Genomic DNA, 16,885 nt, shown 5'->3' on the forward strand with positions numbered 1-16,885 from the left:
GAGAAATTATGCATAGGACTGCATTGTTGGGCTATGGTGCTAATAATATAGAAGGCAACCCCACTGAAACAAATTTGGCTTCCTCCCAAGAAGATTCAGGATTGGGGTGTTATACATTATGAAACACAATATGAATTCCTTGTTTCATTTTTTGGAAACCCACTTCATTCTCCGATTCCTAGTGTTTCTATGCTGCTGCTGCAAATGATGATGATATTAGTATCAAAGAACAGAGAGGGGAAAATAATGTGAAATCTAAAATAATACTTCTATTGCAAGAGGGGAGAGAGAACTCTGCCACCTAAAACATTTTTTCTGTTTGAAAAATTGCTGTTTAACATTCACTGTCCCCCTCTTTGTACAGCCCTCAGCAGCTGAAAGTTAAAAACTGCTTTACTCTATGCTTATTTGCAGTATCTTTCCAGGAAGTTGTTAAACTGCCAGAGGTCACCTACACTGGGAAGAAAGTCAAGAGAGAGTCCAACCATACCGACAACAGATTTGTCAGCAGTCAGGGCAAGCTCAAACTTGCAGCTTCACTATCCTTCTATTACAGAATAGCATAAGAAGGTTGCAGAACTGCACATTTCAGTCAGAAAATGCACTCACACCTTGGCAGTAACATTCCAGTTTAGTGTTTTAAATCTGCTCTCATTCTACCACAGAGAAGCTGGAATGAAAAGGTACTGTGGAATGATATTCTAGTGCTCTCTCTTTAAAGATCCTAGAACGCAGCTTGTGCTTGTCAGCATGGCTGAGTTCCAGGAAGGTTTTGCTGCAATGTCATTGACAAAGTCTTGACTCCAGAAATTCTTTATAAAGGCATGCAAGAGAAAGGTGTGGAAATATTTTCCAAAGCACTCCTAAAAAGGACTGTGGTATGAATAGAGTGTCACGGCTAAAATGGCCGCTGTTTCTTTAATGCGAATAAAGCTGGGTCAGCATGACTCAGCGGTCTGCACCAAGTTGTATATATAAGTGAGAAATGTTAGTTTGTGCTGAGGCTGGTGTTTGGGTTGGTTGGTTGGTTGGTGCTGGTGTGTATAGTTATTCAGTCATGTTTTGCACAAAGACTTTTAAGAATAAAACTCTGCAAGGATATTCTTCTGGACTCTTTTATGCTGACAAGGGTCTGAGGACCAGGCTGAGGAGACAAAGGGAGGTCAGAACCCTTTCCTTCTTTTTTTTGCTTTTTACAAACACTGACGGGTTATGGGCCCAGTGTTTCTGAGCATGTGCAGAGTGCAGAACGACTGACAGCATCTCAGCAGGGAGCTGGTGAGTCCTGGTGGTGTATGGAGCCAGTGGCTGTGCGTTGGAGCAGTTGGTGGCAAGCTGTAACTGTCTGCAGCGACGCTGGAGCGGCTAGGATCTGAGGATCAGGAAAGCACTCAGCGTCGGCTACTGGAACAGTTTGAACTGCTAGAGGACCACAGTAGGTGACTCACAGAGTGGCTACACAAGTTGCAGAGCCAGGCGGGACCTGAGGGTCAACAGAGGCAGCAGCTAGAAGCCGGTGAGTGCCACCCAGGACCATCCAGTTGGACTCTAAAGAGAGAGTCAGGAGAGATTGTTGGAGACCCTACAGAAGGGGCTCAGCAAGCACCAGCAGATGGCAGATTTCCAGTCTTCCCAAGTTGTAAATATTGTGGGAGGCATCCCTTTTGAACTTCTCTCAGAAAACAACTGGCTGAGTTGGTCAATTAAAATGCAGCAGTTGTTAAGGAGAGATGGACTATGGGACTGTGTTGAAACTGAGGTTTCGAGACGGGACTCTGCTGAGAAAAAATGGCTGGATTAAAGGGCTCGTGCCCAAATTATGCTGTGTTTGAGCAACTCTCAGTTATTGCATGTAGCAAATGCTAGCACAGCGTTTGAGTGCTGGAATTTATTAAGGACAATGCATGTCAGAGAAACTGCTGGAACTATAATTTCTCTGACCAGAAGGCTGTTCAGGACTGTTATGAAGGAAGGTGAGAGTTTGGCAACTCATCTTCAAACGCTGAAATCTCTGTTTCTTCAACTACAGCAGAGAGGTAAGCATTATGATGAGACTGACCAAACCTGGGGGGCCACTAGGGGGCGCATTGGAAGATGGCCGACAATACCATCTCTCCGACCCACATGGGGTAATTAAGAGGCTGTTATGGGAGTAGGCAGCCTCCCTTGTTGCCCCAAAGAAATGGGGAACACTGCCCTTGCCTGTTGTGCCCATAAATCACCCCCTAATTCAAAAGAAGGGGGTGAGGGCCCTAGGCAGAATGCCCCCGTGTGGACCTCGGCTCTCGTGGATGCTGTCTCTGATCGCGCACTAGTTGCAGCAATTTGGAATAATTAATTACAAAAGAAGCAAATGCACATATTTCAAGTGAAGAAGGGGAGTGAAGTCTGCTAATTTAAGTGACCTCAGCGAAAGAAGACGACGGGCTGGAGAAACAGGAATATTTTACGATGAAGATACACCAAAGGTGGGGTATGTTGACAACGGGGCTGAATGGGGGGGACGACGACCTTTTTTTACTTTCCTTCTATGTGATTTACAAGAACCCCTCCTCATTAGAACCGTCGGTTGAACTGACCCAAGCAGAATGATTAAGGTCTGTGTGGAGATAAACTTTAACCAAAAGTATGCTTTATGGAGACCGAGAAGCAATAAGAGCTTTTGGGAATGGCGCAGCAATTAATTCGGAGTCGCCATCTTGCCAAAGGATTTATAGCCGGGAAGAAGAATGGATTTGTTTTCAGACTGCATTCCTAGTGAATCTCCTCAGAGGTTTTGAGAAAGGAGGCAGATTGGTGAAGATTAATGGCGCTAAGACTGTTTTGATGTATGGAAGTGATGTTATATGGAAAACGTCTGGATATGGCTACTGGATAAAAAAAATAATATCCACGCAGGATTACAAACTGTTCTAACCAGCTTGCGGAGACTATCAGAGGTCACAAAGAGAAAGGAAAAATATATGAAAATAACAACAAGAGATGTGGAAAAATAATAAGAAAGGACTGGATAGTACTGTGAACATCATAAGGTTAGATTTGTGGACATTAAAACAGCAGTAAGAAGCAAGAAGTTGATTGGATCCCTTCAGAACTTGAAATATGGGTACCCCCAACAAAAATTTAAAATTCGGCTGTGTAACTTGGAATTTATGTAATTTGGTTTGATTTGATGTGATTGGTCGGTTAATAAAAAATTATTCTTTAAAAAAAAGAGAGACTGACCAAACCTACATTATTCTTTCAAGTTTGCCTGAAAGCTGGTTGCCTGTGATTAACAGCATGGAGAGTATGCGTCCCCGAGATCTGACCCTTGAGTATGTGGTTGGAAGAGTGACTGAAGAAGCAGAAAGAAGGTCAGATAGACAGGCTGAACTCCAAGAGTGGAGGAGTTACAGTCGAGGGGGGCAGCAGCAGAATCTGCCAATGGAGCAATGCCAAGGTTTGGACTTGGCCATGGCGGTGAGGAGGTGCTATAGATGCAACCTACCCGGGCATCTCCAACGTCAATGCAGGGCAAGACTTCCAGGAGACGGCGTGGAGCAGAGACAGCAATTGACGCAGAAACGTAAGCAGAAGGGGTTCTCTTCAGGGAAGAAGAACACGCGTTCTGCTCAGTTTGTGTCTGCATTTTCTCGAGAGGAGAGGAAAATACCTCGAGGAACATGGTTGCTGGACTCTGGGAGTAGCAGGATTATCTGCAACAGTCGGGAGGACTTTAAGACCCTGGAGAAGCCAGCTGATGGAAAAGACTCAATCCATCTTGCTAATGGTCGTAGAAGCAAGATTGATGGCCAGGGAACATGTTTCCTGCAGTGCTTGAACACTACTCTACCAGAGACTCTGTTTGTCAGCAGTTTGGACTATTGTTTGCTGTCTGTAAGCTGTTTGATTAATGCAGGGTATAGTGTTAAGTTCACGGAGGATGGTTGCCTGATAAAGAATGAAACTCGGGTATGTGGCCATGCAAAGATGCAAAATGGGTTATATGTAATGCAGGACAAGCCTGTTAAAGCAGCCCAGGTGGTTCAGGATAATTTGCCAGTTCATAAGGGGTGTGTACATGAACTGCACAGAAAACTGGGTCACACCAATTTCTGTGTGCTTTCAGAGATGCAAAAGGTGTGCAAGAACCTAAAAGTAAATAGCTGTAACTGTTTCCTAGATTGCAGTGTATGTAAAATGGCCAAATCTAAGAGAAAGCCTATGGCTTCTAAAAGTGACAGAGTATCTAAAGAGGTTTTAGAACTTGTCCATTGTGACATGATAGGCCCTTTTCCACAGAAGACTGAAGGGGGCGCCAGATATGCTTTTCTGGTAATAGATGATAAATCACGTTTCAGTTGGTTGTTTTTGTTAAAGCAGAAATCTGAGTGTTTCCCCACATTCAGAGAATGGGTTGCCCAAGCTGAAAAGCTCTTTGCTCGCCCTGTTGTGCAGTTGCAAACAGATAGGGGCGGAGAATTTCTGAACAAACAATTTGGGGCATGGTTGCGACGTAAGGGGATCACTCACTGGTTGACTAACCCTTATAGCCCTGCTGAAAATGGTCTGTGTGAAAGACGTGGGGCTGTAATACAGTCAGTAAAGGACTGCCTGCTAGTGGATGCAGGATTGGGTCACAACCATAGGCTGTGGGGCGAGGCTTTTCTGACAGCGAACTTTTTCATTAATAGAACCTGGTCAAGCTCTATAAAAGATATTCCCTATCGTGTGTTGTTTGGGAAAGAACCAGAGTGGACAATGCTCCATAACTGGGGTGCTTGGGCACATGTAAATATCCCCAAAGCTCAGCGCCAGAAAGGGGGCTCTAGAGTGCAGAAACTGCGGTTTGTGGGATATCAGTCCTATGGCAAAGGGTTTCAATTTACGCCCAGGACACGTGGTTCTGTCACGAAGCGCAGACTTTGCTGACCAGGACAGATGGACTGTGATCCATGCCAACCCAGACTGCCTACTGCCCATGCAAGTAAGAGAAGAGGCTTCTTCTCAGCCATTGGCAACACAGGAGCAGGATGAGGAGGAGGCACAGATTTTCCCAAAAGATGTGGCAATAGATAATACTTCTCTAGAGGAAGAGGAAGAAGAGCCAGAGATAAGGGGGGAAGAAGAAGTACTTGTGCCTAGGCGCTCCCAACGTCCTCAACGTTTGACCCTAGGAGGAGTGAGAGTATGCAATGTGAGTTGTGTGGAACCACAAAGTTATACTGAAGTCTTACACTTACCTCCTGGGGAACGTGCTTTGTGGGAACAAGCTATGAAAGAAGAAATGGACTCTTTTAAACGTAACAAAGTGTTTGAGGTCATAATGCCACCACCTGGTGGCAGAGTGGTGTCATGCAAGTGGGTTTACAAGAGAAAAACCCTTGGATCTGGAGAACCACGTTTTCGAGCCAGATTAGTAGCCAGAGGGTTCACTCAGATTAAAGGGGAGAGTGGTGATGAAGTGTTTTCTCCCACTGTAAAGAGTGAAACTTTTCGTTAAATGCTTTCCATTGCTGCTGTAAGACAACTAGCAGTGCACCATTTTGATGTTGATGCTGCATATCTGCATGCAAATTTAGACCATGAAGTGTTAATGAGACAACCCCCTGGGTTTGAAGAGAAGAATGGTGCAGTCTGGCGTTTGAAAAAAGCTGTTTATGGTCTCAAACAAAGTGGAAGGTGTTGGAACCAGTGTTTAAATGAAGCCCTTGTAAAAATTGGTTTTAAAAGGAGTGTGGCTGATCCATGCCTGTACACCAAGGGGACAGGCAACAAATATCTAATGCTCTTAGTCTTTGTTGATGATTTGCTTGTAGCAGGGAGTTCCACAGATGAGATCCAGAAGCTCACAAGTCAACTGGGAAAAAGGTTTAAGCTTAAAGCCTTAGGGCCTGTAAGCAATTACTTGGGAGTAGAAGTAAGGCAGGAAGCTGATGGAAGCTTCCTATTGAGCCAGAAAGAGAAAATTCTTCATTTGATAGAGCAGTTTGGCATGGAAAACTGTAAGCCAGTTCAGACTCCCATGACACCAGATTTCCCAAAGACAGTGTGTGATGATGAATTTGATCAGCCTGAGTTGTATCACTCAAAAATAGGATCACTGTTGTACTTAAGTCAGTGGTCAAGGCCAGACATTGCATGTGCTACAAATGTTCTGAGCCAACACCAGTACTGCCGATTGGTGTGCTTTGAAAAGGCTTATCAGATATCTAAAGGGGACATTAAATGTATGTTTAAAGATATCTAGTACAAAAGACGAAAAACTAGAAGTATTTGTTGATGCAGACTGGGGAAGCTGTGTAGCTACTAGAAAATCTACAAGTGGAATGGTTATGATGTTTGCCAATTCCATAATTGGGTGGAGGTCAAAGAAACAAGGATTTGTTGCAACCTCATCCTGTGAGGCAGAATATGGGAATCTGTCACTAGCATGCAATGAAATCATGTGGTTTATACAGATACTAAAAGATCTAGATTGTAAAATAGATTTGCCTATCCAAGTGTATGAAGATAGCCAATCGTGCATTGCATTAGTGGGCTCAGAAATAATGAAATCCACATCCAAACATATTGCTATCCGTCATGCGAATGTTAGAGATTGTGTACAGAATGGGGTAATCAAACTGGAGTATTGTCAGTCACAAGATAATATTGCTGATTTGTTTACCAAGCCTTTGCCAGCAACATGCCATAATGAATTAATGACAAAACTGGGTTTATGTATATAATGTATGTATGTATTGTTTCTGTTGGGGTTTTCCACATTTAAGAAACAGAAGGGGTGTCACGGCTAAAATGGCCGCTGTTTCTTTAATGCGAATAAAGCTGGGTCAGCATGACTCAGCGGTCTGCACCAAGTTGTATATATAAGTGAGAAATGTTAGTTTGTGCTGAGGCTGGTGTTTGGGTTGGTTGGTTGGTTGGTGCTGGTGTGTATAGTTATTCAGTCATGTTTTGCACAAAGACTTTTAAGAATAAAACTCTGCAAGGATATTCTTCTGGACTCTTTTATGCTGACAAGGGTCTGAGGACCAGGCTGAGGAGACAAAGGGAGGTCAGAACCCTTTCCTTCTTTTTTTTTTTTTTTTTTTTTTTTGCTTTTTACAAACACTGACATAGAGAATAGAATAGAATATTTCTGAGAGGCAATTTGCACCCTCACATCTGGCAGTGTGTTCATATATCCTCAATTTGTGCCTCAGTAGGGACCCCAAATTAAGAATCCATTTCTTCTAATTAACTCTTTTACCACACCGGTTTTTTATGAGATGCTTCCACCAAATTCAATCTCAGAAATTTACAGACTCAGGTCCACCACTCATTACATATCCTATGTCAGGTGCATATTGGGAATGGCAAAGACCAAGACTTTGAACATATGAAGTGCCTGACTCTGTTTCACTCCTGGATAATAATAATAATAATAATTTATTATTTGTACCCCGCCCATCTGGCTGGGTCTCCCCAGCCACTCTGGGCGGCTTCCATAAAAACCAAAAATACACTAAAATATCACAGATTAAAAACTTCCCTGAACAGGGCTGCCTTAAGATGTCTTCTGAATGTCAGGTAGTTATTTATTGCTTTGACATCTGCTGGAAGGGCATTCCACAGGGCGGGCGCCACTACCGAGAAGGCCCTCTGCCTGGTTCCCTGTAGCTTTGCTTCTCGCAATGAAGGAACCGCCAGAAGGCCCTCGGCGCTGGACCTCAGCGTCCGGGCAGAACGATGGGGGTGGAGACGCTCCTTCAGGTATACTGGGCCGAGGCCGTTTAGGGCTTTAAAGGTCAACACCAGCACTTTGAATTGTGCTCGGAAACGTACTGGGAGCCAATGTAGGTCTTTCAAGACCGGTGTTATATGGTCTCGGCGGCCGCCCCCAGTCACCAGTCTAGCTGCCGCATTCTGGATTAGTTGTAGTTTCCGAGTCACCTTCAAAGGTAGCCCCACGTAGAGCGCATTGCAGTAGTCCAAGCGGGAGATAACCAGAGCATGCACCACTCTGGCGAGACAGTCCGCAGGCAGGTAGGGTCTCAGCCTGCGTACCAGGTGGAGTTGGTAGACAGCTGCCCTGGATACAGAATTGACCTGCGCCTCCATGGACAGCTGTGAGTCCAAAATGACTCCCAGGCTGCGCACCTGGTCCTTCAGGGGCACAGTTACCCTATTCAGGACCAGGGAGTCCTCCACACCTGCCCGCCCCCTGTCCCCCAAAAACAGTACTTCTGTCTTGTCAGGATTCAACCTCAATCCATTAGCCGCCATCCATCCTCCAACCGCCTCCAGGCACTCACACAGGACCTTCACCGCCTTCACTGGTTCTGATTTGAAGGAGAGGTAGAGCTGGGTATCATCTGCATATTGATGGACACCCAGTCCAAACCCCCTGATGATCTCTCCCAGCGGCTTCATATAGATGTTAAAAAGCATGGGGAAGAGGACGGAACCCTGAGGCACCCCACAAGTGAGGGCCCAGGGGTCTGAACACTCATCCCCCACCACCACTTTCTGAACACGGCCCAGGAGGAAGGAGCGAAACCACTGTATAACAGTGCCCCCAGCTCCCAGCCCCTCTAGACGGTCCAGAAGGATGTTATGGTCGATTGTATCAAAGGCCGCTGAGAGATCCAGCAGAACTAGGAAACAACTCTCACCTTTGTCCCTAGCTCGCCGGAGATCATCAACCAGCGCGACCAAGGCAGTTTCAGTCCCATGATGAGGCCTGAATCCCGATTGGAAGGGATCCAAATGGTCCGCATCCTCCAGGCGTGCCTGGAGTTGTTCAGCAACCACGCGCTCAATCACCTTGCCCAAGAAAGGAAGATTTGAGACTGGGCGATAGTTGGCCATACTGGCCAGGTCTAAAGATGGTTTTTTAAGAAGCGGTTTAATGACCGCCTCTTTCAGCGGATCTGGGAATGTTCCCTCACAGAGGGAAGCATTCACCACCCCGCAGAGCCCATCGCCCAGCCCTTCCCGGCTTGCTTTTATTAGCCAAGATGGGCACGGATCCAGGAGACAGGTGGTTGGTTTCACGCGTCCAAGCAGCCTGTCCACATCCTCGGGGGTAACGGACTGAAATTGATTCCATGCAACTTGACCAGACAGAGCTCTAGCACTCTCCCACCCCGGCACTGCTCCCACGGAGGTGTCTAGCTCCTTCCGAATATGAGTGATTTTATCTGCAAAAAACTTTGCAAAATCGTTGCAGGAGATCTTGGGGTCTTTACAAGGCCCCGGTGGTAAAGGTGGTTCCGTTAAATTACGAACCACCTGAAAGAGTCTCCCGCTACTATTTTCTGCAGATGCAATAGAGGCGGTGAAGAAAGTCTTCTTCGCCGTCGCTATCGCCACTTGGTAGGCTCGACGTTGAGCTCTAACCTGTGTCCGGTCAGATTCGGAGTGAGTTTTTTGCCACCGACGCTCTAGCCGTCTCAGCGATTGTTTCATCGCCCTCAGCTCCGAAGAAAACCACGGAGCTGTCCGGGCTCCATGCAATCGGAGAGGGCGCTTCGGAGCCAGACAGTCGATAGCCCTGGTTAACTCCGCATTCCAGCGGGCCACCAGGGAATCAGCTGAAAGGCCATCAACATGGGATAAAGCATCCCCTACCACTCTCTGGAAACCATTTGGATCCATTAAGTGGCGGGGGCGGACCATCCGAATTGGTCCCACCTCCCTGCAGAGGGGAAGGGTCGCGGAGAAGTCCAGTTGCACCAGGAAGTGATCTGACCATGGCACTTCTTTTGTTTCACTTTTACTTAGTGTCAGATCACCCACGTCACTAGAGGTGAACACCAGGTCTAAGGCATGTCCATGACTATGAGTTGGGCCAAACTTATTCAGGGACAGCCCCATGGAGGCCATGCTTTCCACGAAGTCCCGAGCAGCCCCTTGTAAGGTCGTGTCGGCATGGATGTTAAAATCTCCTAAGACAACCAAACTAGGTGTCTCCAGGAGAAAATCCGCCACGACCTGAAGCAGCTCAGACAGGGAATCCTTGGTGCAGCGGGGAGGTCGGTACACCAAAAGGAATCCTGTACTGCCCCTATTGCCCAACTTCCAGAACATGCACTCAGAAAACTGGATCTTCCCAGTAGGACGCCTGGTGCAAGCTAGTGACTTCCTAAAAATCACTGCAACCCCCCCTCCCCGCCCACATAACCTGGGTTGCTGTGCGTAAGAGAAACCTGGTGGACAAGCAGCGGCAAGGACAGGCCCATCTGCTTCCTCCAACCAGGTCTCTGTCACACATGCCAGGTCAAATCCTCCATCCACAATCAGGTCGTGGATGGCAGTGGTTTTATTCATCATTGACCTGGCATTACACAGCAACACCTTCAGGTCATGTAGGTTTCCCCTGTTGATTCCAGTATCCATCTGGTCAAGGCCAGACCCGGAGGCAGGGATAGTCTTCAAACAACGACTAAACCTGCCTCCTCGGTAATGACATGGTCTGGTCTTAGCGTAACTCCGCCTCCTGCCCATGATCACCGAGATCGGATGTCCCAGTGCTTCCTCCCCCGTGGAACTTGTCCCAGCCATCGTGTTGGCTGGGGCCCCACTCCCAGGCAGCCCTGATCCCGACCCTTAAAAACAAAACACAAACTATACAGAACCAATAAAACAACAACAACAAAAAGAAACAGAACAATTATACTAAAATTAATCCCCAACTAAATATCCATCCCACCCACCCCCAACAATGGAAAAAAGGAAAATAAAAATTTAAATTTAAATTTAAATTGCCACCGACTGCTTGAGGACATTTTAAAGCACATTAACCACCTGGAACAGGGAAGAATGGCAGAACACTTCCCACCCTTCCCAAAAAGTTTGTTCCAAATAAGTGCCTGGGCCACGCCCCCTGGGCCAGCTGGAAAAGGCCCTGGAAGGGAGCAGGCCCTGCAGTCCTCACCCAGCCGATGGTCCGAGGCCTCACTGCAGCAGGAGTCCCTTTATAGCCGGGAGAGAGGTCCTGGGCCACGCCCCCTGGGCCAGCTGGAAAAGGCCCTGGAAGGGAGCAGGCCCTGCAGTCCTCACCCAGCCGATGGTCCGAGGCCTCACTGCAGCAGGAGTCCCTTTGTAGCCGGGAGAGAGGGCCTGGGCCACGCCCCCTGGGCCAGCTGGAAAAGGCCCTGGAAGGGAGCAGGCCCTGCAGTCCTCACCCAGCCGATGGTCCGAGGCCTCACTGCAGCAGGAGTCCCTTTGTAGCCGGGAGAGAGGGCCTGGGCCACGCCCCCTGGGCCAGCTGGAAAAGGCCCTGGAAGGGAGCAGGCCCTGCAGTCCTCACCCAGCCGATGGTCCGAGGCCTCACTGCAGCAGGAGTCCCTTTATAGCCGGGAGAGAGGTCCTGGGCCACGCCCCCTGGGCCAGTTGGAAAAGGCCCTGGAAGGGAGCAGGCCCCGCAGTCCTCACCCAGCCGATGGTCCGAGGACTCACTGCAGCAGGAGTCCCTTTGTAGCCGGGAGAGAGGGCCTGGGCCACGCCCCCTGGGCCAGTTGGAAAAGGCCCTGGAAGGGAGCAGGCCCTGCAGTCCTCACCCAGCCGATGGTCCGAGGCCTCACTGCAGCAGGAGTCCCTTTGTAGCCGGGAGAGAGGGCCTGGGCCACGCCCCCTGGGCCAGCTGGAAAAGGCCCTGGAAGGGAGCAGGCCCCGCAGTCCTCACCCAGCCGATGGATGAAATAATGTCTCCTAAATCTAAACTGGGAGGGTGAGTTTGTGTAAAGCAGCTCCAGAACATAAACAGAGTGCAAAGCAAAATACAATGATGATGATGATGATTTATTACTATTATTATTATTATTATTATTATTATTATTATTATTATTATTATTTGTACCCCACCCATCTGGCTGGGTTTCCTCAGATTATCACACCCACTAGAATTCCCAGGTTCTCCTTATTCTAGTGAGCACATCACAATCCATTTGAATATCAAAGGGGTTCCAAATTCTAAATTTCATAGTACTTTAACGGTAATATGTTGACATGGCAATGATAGTGTCCTGTTTTAAATGTGGGTGGCTTGTCTACATCTTCTGTGCTTCTTGTGGAGGCATATACTATCTGTCACCCCATACTATCTGAATTAGGAGGAAGATGAGGTGATAGACTTGTGCCTGGGGCTAGAAATGGACTGGCTGTGTGTTTCAAGTTCCTAAGTCTGCTATGTGATTAGGCAGCCTGTTCTGTATGGGGCTGCACTTAACTGGAAAGACCCCATGTGGCCTTAGTAGAGTGCCTATTTTCCAGCTATGACTGGTTCACCACTGTGTTGCCTCCAGTTCAGAACTGTCTTGGACACTTACCCCATGCTTTGTTAACCCCTGGATTAGACTATTTAGAGGTGCAGAATATGGAAGCTAGGATAATGTCTGATGTGGAGGGAGGACCCCAAGGGCCACAAAAATTGATAGTATGTCGCTTTAAGAAAATGCTATATTGCTTTGAGAAAAAGCTATGAAACTGTTAATGCTAAAGCTTTGAAACTGCTGAGAATGCAAAAGGCCTTTCCCATGGGAAGAAAAGCAGCTAACATTTTTATCACAGAACACACGCAGCTAAACACACAGGTTTACAAAGTGCAATAGCTCTGTGTAACAATGTATTCCTATATGAAGGCCATAACAGACACAGTGGGAATCAAAGCCTAGTCAGCAGAAATAGCCGGTTCTTATTGCGCAGGCATACTAACCTGAAATGTATCCAACAATTAGGATGGGGTAATGTGAAATACTTCTATACATATGATTGGATGAAATTAAAGGGCTTTGTGTAGAAACTTATAAATAACCCCCCTAGACCCCTAGCTGGGGGATTATAGAGGAGGGAGAAAGGTTGTTTTCTGCTGCTCCAGAGAAGCGGACACGGAGCAATGGTTCCAAACTACAAGAAAGAAGATTCCACCTAAACATGAGGAAGAACTTCCTGACAGTAAGAGCTGTTCGACAGTGGAATTTGCTGCCAAGGAGTGTGGTGGAGTCTCCTTCTTTGGAGGTCTTTGGAGGTCTTTAAGCAGAGGCTTGACAACCATATGTCAGGAGTGCTCTGATGGTGTTTCCTGCTTGGCAGGGGGTTGGACTCGATGGCCCTTGTGGTCTCTTCCAATTCTATGATTCTATGATTCTAGTTCTTGTGGAACGATCCGACTGTAACCTATTGCTTCCTAAGTAATAAAATATTGGCTGGACTCTATCTTCTCCCAGCTCCTGAGTCTTGTTGGCCAAAGACTTTTTATAGGGTTTGACCCCTTGCTACAATATGACTGCAAGTACTCTTACTGCACTTATTTTGAAGTTTCTACCCAAATTGTTAGTCTATAAAGCCCTAACTGCCTCTAATATCTGGAGGAGTGTTGCTGCTTTCCATATGCACCAGTTCATGTACTGAGATCTGCAGATGATGTCTTACTGTTAGTGCCATCACCTTCAGAGGTCCGGGGAATGGTGGCTTTTGACAGGGTCATCTCTTCTGTGGCTCCAAAACTGTGCAATTACATCCCCATAGAGGTGCACCAATCACAACACTTTACATCTTCCATTAGCTACTTAAGTTGCACCTGTTGACCCTGGCCGTTGGAAGTGAAGCAAGAATGTTGTAGTTGTCCCCCTGGTAAATGTATTATTAGCTGTATCTGTGTTATGCTTTTGTCATTATTTTTTGGGTTTTTGATGATTCATTATTTTGTGGTTGTATTTTAGTTTATCTAACCAATACTGGTACCTGAGAGTGAAGGGTGGGTAAGAAATACTGGAAATTGAATAAATACACAAATAAATAAAATACATGTAGGAACAGGAAATTCAATAGATGCTCCCTTGGCCTATAGAGCGAGATGAGCGTGCAACCAGAGTCCTCTGTGACTGGACTTAACGGTCAGGGGTACCTTTACCTTTACCTTTAAACTCTTAAAAGAAGCTATATGCCTTATCAGATTCTAAGTGATGGATTAAATGAAGATTTGCTGCTTTACTTCTCAATAAGACTTTACTATAGTTCTGTATTCACAAAATGCTTAAAAACTGGTATATTAGTGGACTACAAGTTATGTTAAATGTGTAATTTGGTAATATGTGATTTATTTACTTTTGGAAACTTCTTAGCCACCTTTCAAAGCACAAAAAATTCCAAAGTGGTGTAAAAATATGAAATAATGTCATTTTAAGGTACTAAAATAGAAAGATATAGAAAGATATGTATAACCATTTGATCTCAAGCCAGCAGTCCCATTATAAAATACAAAACCCTAACTCACAGCCATTAAAAACAACATACATTAACAGAACCATTAACTCCTAATTAAAAGCAAACTGCAATAACTGTTTTTTAGGAACAACCTGAAAGAAAACAGGCAGGAAGCCAATTGTACCAAAGAGGAGGCATGAGGGAGGCAATAACAAAAATGCAACAGGGGGTGGATCTTGAAGGTGTCATTGGTTAGCTATTTGAAGGGAGAAGGAAATTGAATTTCTCATTCTCTTAGAAGTGAATGGATTCAATGGGTCATCTAAAAGCATGCTGGCTGGGCCTGATGTCATGCCAACCTCATCATCTCCCCCCCCCCCGCCCCCGCCGATAAATAGCCTGTTGTGCCATTGGAACAACATATAGGTGTTAAGGTAACAACTGAATATATTCCAAACTGTGCGTGCAAGAGGCTTCAGCATCAACTCCAGCAAAAATGCCACCTTCTTTAAAACATGTAGGCATACGCAATGGGGGTGGGGAGATAAGCACATTTGCATGCCCATAGGAAGCCACCCACTGTTCCTCGGGTTTTCTTACTAATAAGTCTACATCAGCAAACTTACTCGCTTCATCTAAAAAATTATAGTAACATTCTTTATAGTAAGGCTGGGAGAGAGATGAGTCAGAAGGAGCAGCTGTTGTCAACGCCTCCTTTTATTGCATAGTTTAGGCTGACAGGATGCCAGTGGGTGAATGTTGTATGAGTAGGGAGTAATTTAGGACAAATGGCTCACCAATGAAATTTGACCTGCATTTATAATTGAGACGAGATGAAGGCATAGTATACGCATTACTAAAAATATTAAAAAGTAAGGTGGAGATACAACAGGGAAGACCAGAATCTCCCCCAAATTAATCTGTTTAGGTCCATTAGTATCTATAACTGAATGAATATAGTTCAGTGAGTAGTTATCAAGGATGAATATTATAGTTAGGAATCCCACAAAAAAAGAAAAAGATAGCAACAGCAGAGATTATTGTCAACCTGGCTGCACTTTTTCAGGTTATAATGCAACATGGCAGCAGTTAAAAGGGCAAGTTCTCCCACTGTGACAATTTGACTTCTCTTTAAAGGGTCACGAGAGAGTGAACAGTCATTAAACCATTTTTACAATCCCTTGATTTTCAGCCATCTGTAAGTTACACAGGCTGCAACAGGACCAAAAGACGAAGGCTGCTGCTCTAGCTGAAGGTTGTGTGGAATTGTGTGGAATTGTGTGGAATTAAGTTAAGCTTTCTGCCATTAGAATGAGGAAAACTATGGGGGGAATTAAAGATAGAGACATACATCATATTGACAGGAATTAATTTTGGCAAAACATGGCTAACAGGCAAAACAATTACCATCCATCCCATGCATGCATAGCACTTAACAGATTTTCCCCCCATGCAAATTCAATTATTAGTCATGCTAATGCCTACCTGCTAATTACATTCCCAGATAAAAACTGCTTGTGACACTCTAGAAATACCCATTAAGAATATCTCTCCGGTGCTAATATGTGGTGCACATAAGGATGCATACCCATCTATCTACTTTATATTTTAGAAAATGGTTTGTTTGCCTTCTGTGTGTTTGGACCCCACTCAAGATAGCATTGCCAAACTCAGCATGAGGGATCGTGAGGTTGGGGCAGCAGCCTTCATCAATGTTTGGACACTATCCACCATTTTGTATCAAGATGGCAGTCTAAAAAAAATCATTTTGGTGTGACTTTGCCCATTTTGGGGCATAGGTTTGGTCACCTCTCCAGATATCATTGCCAAACTCAGCATGAGGGTTCCTGAGGTCGGGGTGGCAGACTTTGTCGCCAATTGGAAGCCAGGTGCCCGTTTGAATCAAGATGGTGGACTGAAGTGTGACTTTGGTGTGACTTCACCTGGGTTTTGGAGTGACAAGTCCAAACTCAAAAATTACACCATCCATTTAAAAATCACAATACTTTATTGGTGTCCAAAAATTCACAGACAGCACAGGGCACTCTCCACTGGTATTATATATGCCATATATGTGAAAAGAACACACTCCATTGACGTTCTATCTTGCAATGGGACAGTGGAGAAGTTATTTTTCCCCAGCCTTGGGTCCCCCACATGTTGGACTACAACTTTCAGAATCCTTGACCATTGCCCATGCTGGCTGAGATAATGGAGGCTGCTGTTGACATATTATTATTAAAATAGGTAAGTAAAATATATAGCATGATAGTCAACATTAGGCCTACTCAGAGTAGGCCCATTAAAGTTAATGAACACAACTAACTTAGGTTCATTAATGTCAGCAGGTCTCTTCTGAGTAGGAGTTAGTTAAATACAACCCGCAATACCCAAGCATGTTTAGAACTGGAGTAAAGGGAGCTCAAAAAGCCAATTACATAGGTCAGCACTATTGTGGACTAGGAGAACATCTAGAATTGTGCTGAGCAGTGTTCATGTTTAAAGGAAGCTTTTCAAGGGATCCAGCAGGGTGCATCACCTCCATGAGGCACAGCCTCAGGGTAGCATTTCATTCTTAAACAGCAGCCATTCACTTACATAGAAGAAAGTAAAGCAGCAGTAAAAGGGACCCCTCTGGGGTGAAAAGTACATTTGCTTCTTATCCACCAAGAAGCAAGGATGTGGCCATCTGCACACTGCATAGCTGTCTACG

General features: G+C 45.6%; 1 long non-coding RNA gene across 1 annotated transcript in view; it reads left to right on the forward strand.

The window, feature by feature from the left end:
* Positions 1-612: 612 nt before the first annotated feature.
* LOC307204351 overlaps positions 613-16,885 on the forward strand; it is a 45,441-nt gene continuing 29,168 nt past the window's right edge. The window contains exon 1 of the long non-coding RNA XR_013833626.1: positions 613-837. This is a non-coding gene — a long non-coding RNA (uncharacterized lncRNA). The remainder of the gene's footprint in view (positions 838-16,885) is intronic.

The sequence above is a fragment of the Podarcis cretensis genome (assembly GCF_951804945.1).
Source record: "Podarcis cretensis genome assembly, chromosome: 1".
NCBI classification, from domain to species: Eukaryota; Metazoa; Chordata; class Lepidosauria; order Squamata; family Lacertidae; genus Podarcis; species Podarcis cretensis.